Raw genomic sequence first — 9,020 nt, forward strand, 5'->3', positions numbered from 1 at the left:
ACTTCCTACGTCGGTGTTTACCAGAATCACATATCATATCAAATTTAATGGTTGAAAAGTTAGTTTGAAAGAAAAATCTATCATATGAAATTTAAAATTCACAAGAATGTTCTAGATAAGATCTAATGAAATCCTAGTGTCTATACTTATCTTTTAATTATAGCTAGCTGAAACTTTGAATGTCTGTATTTTGTGTTTCACCTTTTAATTCCTTCATTTTGCATTCCTAATATTTGTTTGTAATCAGCGAGCCGTCACAACAGCTTTAAGGTGCAATTTTCTTGTCCTTTCCCTAAAGCTTGGGGTCTGGTTAGCCACCTCCAGTCACGTCATGCTGGCTGAAGCTCTGCATTCAGTTGCAGATACTGCAAACCAGGTATTAATTGTACACTCGGTATAATTCATTGATCAAACCAGGAACACTGAGATTGTTAATTACTGTAATTTCTATGCCTGTAGGCGCTTCTTGCATATGGTTTAAATAGCTCTAAACGTGCGCCAGATTCTATCCATCCGTAAGTTTCACCACCTTGACATCGTATTATGCACCATCATTTCTACATTTCTCTTGTTGATTGATGTAGGCTATGTAGCACACATAATTCTTCTTGTAACTGCAGTATATATCCATGCAACAGAAAAATAAGTTCTATGTATATCATTAGTTGGTGAATATTGCAATGATCAGTACCATGCATACTGCATTTCGCATCATCTTAGTTTTATAGTCACTAGGGCTTTATAACAGCAATAATAACAGATTAGGAGAAATTTAATCATGTTTGTTACCTCCTAATAGCTGAAGGTCCCTCTTCAAAGGTTTACACCATTTTATGGTGGAAAAACTTTGCAAGTTATCTCATTAAATCTATATCAAACATAGGAAATTTGTGAACCTATTGATGAATCTTTTCTTTTTCTTCAGATATGGTTACTTTAGGAAACGTTTTGTCTGGTCATTTATATCTGCAGTTGGCATCTTTTGCCTTGGTTCTGGTGCTACAATTGTTAACGGATTTCAAAACCTGTGGACTTCTCAGGTAATTCATCATTGAAATAAAGCAGTTCCTTCTCTGTTCAACACTTTGTTGTCACTTCAACAAGCTATTAACATTTTTCTCAATGTATTTGCTTCAGCCCCCTGAACATCTAGAATACGCAGCTGTAGTGATTGGTGGCTCGTTGATTTTAGAGGGTACATTATATAGTGCATGCATGTAGCTGAATTAGCTGTTCATTCTTTTCATAGTTGTTATTTGTCTCAATTTGAGTTCGCGGTCTATTTAGGTGTTTAGCTTATAGTGGCAATACAATCTGTGAGAAACGGTGCTGCTGCAGAAGGAATGAAAGTGAGAGAGTATATTTGGCGTGGTCATGATCCTACAGCTGTGGCTGTTATGACACAGGTAAAAGACATGTTTTTTATTGGACTTAATTAATTCCTAGCTACTCGTATGTGTCAAGTTGTTGTTAGTGATGCATGACTTAGTGTTCAATTTTGTAGGATGGTGCTTCAGTTGCTGGCCTGGTCATTGCGGGTGCATCCTTGGTTGCAGTGAATGTCACAGGAAATCCAATTTATGATCCAATTGGTTCCATTGTTGTGGGCAACCTTCTTGGAATGGTATGTGAGCCGGCCTATACACTTATTTGGCACTTCTTTTGGGGTATACTAAAGAAAAACTCTGGCTTATTTGAAATGCAGGTTGCTGTATTCTTGATTCAGTGAAATCGCCATGCTTTAATTGGTAGAGCAATTGATGACAAAGACATGAAAAAAGTTCTTCAGTTTTTGGAAAATGATCCAGTAAGTCTGTCTTTTCTGGATAATATCACTCTTCTTGATTTCCTAATTAATCTGGTTGCTTAATTAACTAAAGTATCTGAAATTAATATTCTTGCCACTGCAGGTTGTTGATTCTGTTTATGATTGCAAAAGTGAGGTGATTGGACCTGGGTTCTTTAGGTTTAAGGCTGAGATAGGTGAATAATTGAATCTGGTGCTTCCTTAAATATTTCTTCATCGGCTTCTTTCTTAGAACATCAATCTCTCTAAATTTCTATGATGTTGTTTATATTGCAGATTTCAATGGCGTGGTGCTGGTACAAAATTATCTCGACAGAGCTGGACGCCACGAGTGGGCTAAACAGGTTATTAATTTTATTAACCATGGTATGCAAGATATGATAATATTAGTATCTTTAGTTTGTGATATCCTCTTTATATGTATAGCTTCGAGAGGCTTCAAAGCAGAAGGATGATGCAGCGATATTGCAAGTCATGTCACATTATGGTATAAACAATTCCAAAGGCTTTATTGTGATTTCTAGCGTTCCTATTCTTTTTCTTGTTGACTTTGGTAAGAATTTTAGACACCATATATATACTATATACATGTTAACAAACTCATGGAATTTATATGTTGGCAGGTGAAGAAGTTGTGACAGCACTAGGGAGTGAAGTTGATCGGCTAGAACAGGAAATCCAGGAAATAGTTCCCGGTATTAAGCATGTAGACATTGAGGCACACAGTTCACTTAACCCATGAGCATGTTATCAAATCTTTCTCAATTGTGTACTTGTGTAGTAACTTTTGTTTATTAAAAAGAATGTCAAACTTTCAATTACGAGATATGTCATATAGCTTGGGCGAATGAAACTATTGTCTACTGCGCGAATTCTTCATATATATAGTGGAAATTAAGATCTAACTGTAATTAATGACAGATAAACTAAAAATATTTTCTTTACCAAGATGCTGTGAGATACACATGAATTGCTAATCCAAAGGCAATACTTCATGCAAGGAAAAGGGATTGGTTCAGTACGCGCATAAAATTGTAGAATAATTAATGGTAGAATTGCTTAGGAGACACTTGTACTTGATCCAGATTGTCGATCCGGTCTCTGCACTCCATAAAGTTTCATCCAGACACCTCAACGTAAACAAAACAAGACTTTAAACCCCTCCAGAATCGTGTGATGCTCACTTGCTTGACGTGAATGACAAATCAACATCCACATCAGATTTTATGCCAAAATAATACTATTATTTGATTGAGACGCGTGCCTCAAAACCACTCATCCGAGTGGGGCTCTGCGACATGTGCCATATTTAGGTTGCTTGCTTCCTTACAAACCAATATATGAACTACAACTAAGAAAGAATAAGAATAAGAAGAATTGCTTAAGTAAGGTAGTCCCTTCTTTTTATCGGTATGCCGCTCCGCGAGCAAGGAGTGCCACGCACGAGCGGAGCAAAAAGAAAGCAAGGGGAATTCTTCTCCTTTTTAGGGAGAAATCCTTTGATTGCGTATTGAATATAGATCCATGTCTTTCTTGTTCCACTAGCTAAGACCAAATTCTCACATGTCCCTTTCTTTATTACAACCTTCTTTTTTGATGTCAAAGATCAGAAGCTACGCGCAAATTCTCATTGGATCTCCGTTGTTCTTAACAGCGATGGCTATTCATTTAAGTCTTCGGGTAGCACCACTAGATCTTCAACAAGGTGAAAATTCTCGTATTCCGTATGTACATGTTCCTGCGGCTCGGATGAGTATTCTTGTTTATATCGTTATGGCTATAAACACTTTTTTGTTCCTATTAACAAAACATCCCCTTTTTCTTCGCTCTTCCGGAACCGATACAGAAATAGGTGCTTTTTCTACGTTGTTTACCTTAGTTAGTGGGGGGTTTCGGCGAAAACCTATGTGGGGCACCTTTTGGGTGTGGGATGCTCGTTTAACCTTTGTATTCATCTTGTTCCTTATTTACTTGGGTGCACTGCGTTTTCAAAAGCTTTCTGTCGAACCGGCTCCTATTTCAATCCGTGCTGGACCGATCGATATACGAACAATCAAGTCTTCTGTCAACTGGTAGAATACATTGCATCAACCTAGGAGCATTAGCCGATCTGGTACATCAATACATGTTCCTATGCCCATTCCAATCTTGTCTAAATTTGCTAACTCCCCCTTCTCAACCCGTATCGTGTTCGTTCTGGAAACACGTCTTCCTATTCCATCTTTTCTCGAATCTCCTTTAACGGAAGAAATAGAAGCTCAAGAAAGAATACCAAAACCTATTTCACTCGCTGAGTCTTTTTGCATCCATGGCTGAATGGTTAAAGCACCCAACTCATAATTGGAGAATTCATAGGTTCAATTCCTACTGGATGCACGCCAATGGGACCCTCCAATAAGTCTATTAGAATTGGCTCTGTATCAATGGAATCTCATCATCCATACATAACGAATTGATGTGGTATATTCATATTATAATGAACAGTAAGAACTAGCATTCTTATTGAGACTTTAACTCATAGGGAAGAAAATCAATTTATAAATGGAATCAAATATGCAGTATTTACAGACAAAAGTATTCGGTTATTGGGGAAAAATCAATATACTTCTAATATCGAATCAGAATCAACTAGGACAGAAATAAAGCATTGGGTCGAACTCTTCTTTGGTGTCAAGGTAATAGCTATGTGTCACACCTCCTTTTTACATATCCGAGAGGGGGTGAAGGAGTTTTTTCCAATTAAAGGACAATCGAAACGGGATTTGTTTATTTATTTCAGAGTCGCCACTTGGGAGATTTAGGGTGTCCCAAGTCACCAATTTAATCCCGAATCGAGGAAAAGAATGACTCTGTTTAACAGTCTGCGAACCAGAAATCCGGATAAGGAATTCTGTTAACCCGGGAGAAGGTGTTAGGCATTCCCGAGTTCCGTGGTTCTAGCACGGTCGCTCAACTGTTGCATTTAGCTATTATCTGATTTTTACATGAATAACCTATGTGCTGATTCTACTTTTTATTGCTTTTACATATACATATTTATTCGAGAGAGTGGACGCCGTTTAAAGTATGTTTTCGGATTGCGCCGCATCAAATGAACCCGCAATCTTAGGCACACTCTATTCAACATCTTAGGATTTGGATTCGGGCCGCATAAAATGCCCACCCATATTTAGGAATGTAATTTACTAAAGCCGCGCCTAAAGATTCTAGCGCATTATTATCTTTTGGGAGGGCCGTGAAATTCGCTAAACGGCCCTTCCCGACTTCTAAAAAAATTTTCTTAAACCTTTACTGAGGGTCCTGCAAATTTTTTATTATTATTGTTATTTTTTTATTTTTTTTTGTTTTTATTTGGCGAAACTCGTCTCATTTATTTATTTATTTATTTTTTAAAAGGAAAGTAACTACATTTCTATTTTTATTTGTCTCTAAATAAAGAAAAATCCTGGTTAATTACATGCTAAAAAAAACCGTAACTTATTTAATTAATAGATTACAACAGATGCTAACGAAAATTATACTTGAACTTGTAAAAATGGAAAATTGTTTCGCGCCTTATTCCATAAGCTAATATTACTAAAAATGGAATTATGTATATAAAAAAACGTACAAGATTGACTAACGTTACTACAATTAGCCATTTTTAACTGTGGTGAGGTTAACTAAATGATCAAAACTATAGACTAATTCATTAACCCTAATGGATTCGCAATTTAACTATACTTTATTGAAACTACTCTACATTAGTGTAAGTATACTTAATTATTAATACATAAAATTATCGACTACGACCTTTATTTATTTATTTATTTATTTACTTTTATTATTATTATTGGAGCTATAATGTTGACACTACCCAACCACCTTATTTTTACATTTTTATCAAGTCCACAATCTATCTATGTGAGATTATTTGTAACATGAATTAATGCCAATACTGATGAGAGTATAATCACTTAAGAGGACTAATGGAAATTAGTTTTAACCATCTAAACGAAATACTAATTGGGTTTTGACTAAGTACTCTATCTCATTTATGGACTACTTGAATATATGCATGGAAACAAACAACTAACTAGAGATATGCTACTTATCATGATTTACCCCATTAATCTAATAAAATTGAAAGGTTCATGTTATATCAGCGCATGACCATTTATACGATTCCTTCTCTTTTCAATCCAATTATACAAAAAAAAAATTAAAACAGTTCACAAAGAAAAAACTAAATAGACCAGATTGTCTACTATCTACTTTATTGAAGCGGTTGGATTTTATTGCTGCATTTCAACTTCAAAGCTTTATCACTACAAGATTCGAATGTGTACCTGGAATTCGAATTACAAATAGAGAAAAGAGGTCAGGAGCAACAATGTACAGCAGTAGCACAACAACAGAATCCCACAGCAAATAACAGCAACAAAAACCAGCAATAACCAGTGTAACAATGGTCAGAACCAAACTGAAAAACCCCGGAAAGCCTGACTGAAAATCAGTAGCACGAAACGCAATCCACAAAGGCAGTAACAAAGTTCTGATTTTAGTAGTAAAGAAAAGGACCTCACTTTCAGTTTTTAACTCTCAAAGACTGATTTTTAGTTCTGAAAAATTAACCTATTTCTCCCTTTTAAGTTCTGAAAATTTTTCTTCTCTAAATTTCCAGTCCTCTTCTCTATATCAACTCCCCTTATTTATAGGCTAGAACTAAACATTATTTATTCAAAGCTTTTCACTTTCAGCCTGTATATTCCCTCACATGTGCATCTATACACTTTTATCATTAATCTCATGCTTATTTTCTGATTTTCCATCCTTAAAGATACCAGACAGGGTGTAATCTGCACTACTAATTCCCTTTTCATTAAATAGTTCATTAATTATACACTGAATATTAACTGGCAGGCTACTAACACAAATCATTTTAAATCTTTTAACACCCAAAAGTACCCCTGAAAATCCCCTGTTATTATTGCCTTGCACTCATTCTTAGCAATATGTATTTAAACCTCTCTGATTTACAACTACACCAAATTACTACACAGCTACAACCAATCCTTAAGTCAAATTCACACAAAAGATTCAAGCATCGAAGCAGACCTAAGAAGTGATTCATGTTGTATTCGTCCAAACAAAGCAGTCATAAACTAACTATTCGACGAAGTTGTTCAAATCGAAGGCAGCTTATAACACACACTCAAACAAACAGAAGAAAAACCTTGACCAAATAAAAGGTCTTGAAGAAGAAGGAGAACTAACGAACAAGACAAGATTTACAAAAATAAACACTTTAAACAAAGATTCAATAATCCGAAAAATAGAACGAACAAAACAAGATTACGAACAACACTTAAAACCAAAAAACCCTAACGGAAAATAAATCAAAGGAACTAAATAATCTTGAAAGAAAAATCTAAAACTTGAACGAACCCAAGTCGAACTCGAAGTTGAACTATTGGAGATCGAACGGACTGTTTTGTGGACATTGAAAAAGGACGAAGCAGAAGCTGGACATTTGGACTGTGGCAGATTAGCATGGAGGGGCGAGGGTGTCGTGAGGAGTAGCAACGGCAGCAGCTGGACAGCGGGGTTTGTTGGTGAGCTGCAGCGGCGTCGCGGCAGTGCTGCTGGACAGAAGCTGGGCAGCAGGGTCGAGAGGCAACGACGGATGAAGCAGAAGGCAGAAGCAGCTGCGATGAGCAGCTGGGGACGATGGTGATGACGGGATACGGGTTGTGGTCGCCGGACTGTTTGGTTCACTGCTGTGCGCGAGGAAGCGACGAGCTACTGGTTTTTCCGGCGACGCAAATGGGTCGTTTGCTGGTTGTTACGGAGAGGTTTGGAGGTGGAGAAGACGATGGGGAAAGGACGTGAAACAGCTACAGTAACTGATGCTCGACGGGGTGGTCGACGCGACGGAAAGCAGGTGGTCGTTTGGACGTGAAAGAGAGGACGCAATGGGCTCTCGCGTGAGGGTCTTTTTTTATCTTTGTTTAGTTCTTTCTTCATGAAGAAGAAGAAGAACGTGAATAGTGCCCTCCTCCAAAAAATTTCAAAAATCTTTTTGCTTTTTAAAATTTCTTTCACTCCTCCTTCCCGTTTCCTTCTTTTTCAATTCCCAACTCCCCCTGTCCCTTTCCTTTCTTAAAGAGTTTTTTTGCTTTTAAAATTCTTTCCTCCATTCTTTTTGTCTTTTTCCTCCCCCCTTTTCACGTTATGTCCCCTCTTTTTTTCCAAATTTTCAGCCTTTGTGCAAAGAACATGGACCCCACGTTTGTAGGGGTCCAAGACATGTGTCCCCCATGCGTGGTGGGGTTCAGATTATTATGGGTTAAGTCCGAAAATTAGGCCTAAAAACGGGTAGTTTAAACCCAAATATTATTCTTTGTCCAGACCCGAGAATAAAAACACGATGTTATTTAATTAATCCTATGCAAACAAAATAACTACCAAAATAAGACTAACATTTAAAACAAAATTATTTCTTTCTGTTTTTTTTAGTATTTTTTCAAGATTAAAATAGCTACAAAGCATAAATAAAACTATTTTTGTCATTTTCGTTTTTTATATAAAGATAAAATATAAAGTACTATTTTTGTATTTTTCAAGATTAAAATGGCTACAAAACGTTAATAACTCTTTTTTTTTTATATTTTCGAAATTATACAACGATAAAAATATAAAGCACTATTTCTATATTTTTAAGTTTAAAATGACTACAAAACATTAATAAAACTACATATTTTATAATTTTCAAAATTATATAAAATATAAAAAATAAGGTACTATTTTTGTATTTTTTCAAGTTTATGAGAAATACATAAGCTAAAATTTACATATATATTTTTGTAATTTTTCTTTTGCGACGTAATAAGGTAAAATAGTCAAAATAGCTATATTATACTTAATTCAAATATTAACGTTTTGTAGCCCTCTTTTCGTTCTCTTTTTATTTTTTATTTTTGATAAAACTAAAATTCTAAATTGAGCTACAAACTAAATTAACTCCAAAAATACTAATTAAACTCCTAACAAAAATTATCATACACAATTAAACACCAATTAAAACAAAATTGCATAATTTGACATTAAATGCTAACAATGCAAAATATTCCTATTTTTGTGACTTTCATTTTTTTGTAAAACAAACTTAATTAAATACTAAATGAAAATGTGATATATTTTATATTTTTATTAATTAAAATAAATAAACATG

The 9,020-nt window shown here is 35.4% G+C and overlaps 1 pseudogene; it reads left to right on the top strand.

The window, feature by feature from the left end:
- Positions 1-2,549, top strand: part of LOC104214323 (metal tolerance protein C4-like) — a 3,215-nt pseudogene extending 666 nt beyond the window's left edge.
- The last annotated feature ends 6,471 nt before the right edge of the window (positions 2,550-9,020 follow it).

Source organism: Nicotiana sylvestris, chromosome 3 (genome assembly GCF_000393655.2).
Source record: "Nicotiana sylvestris chromosome 3, ASM39365v2, whole genome shotgun sequence".
NCBI classification, from domain to species: Eukaryota; Viridiplantae; Streptophyta; class Magnoliopsida; order Solanales; family Solanaceae; genus Nicotiana; species Nicotiana sylvestris.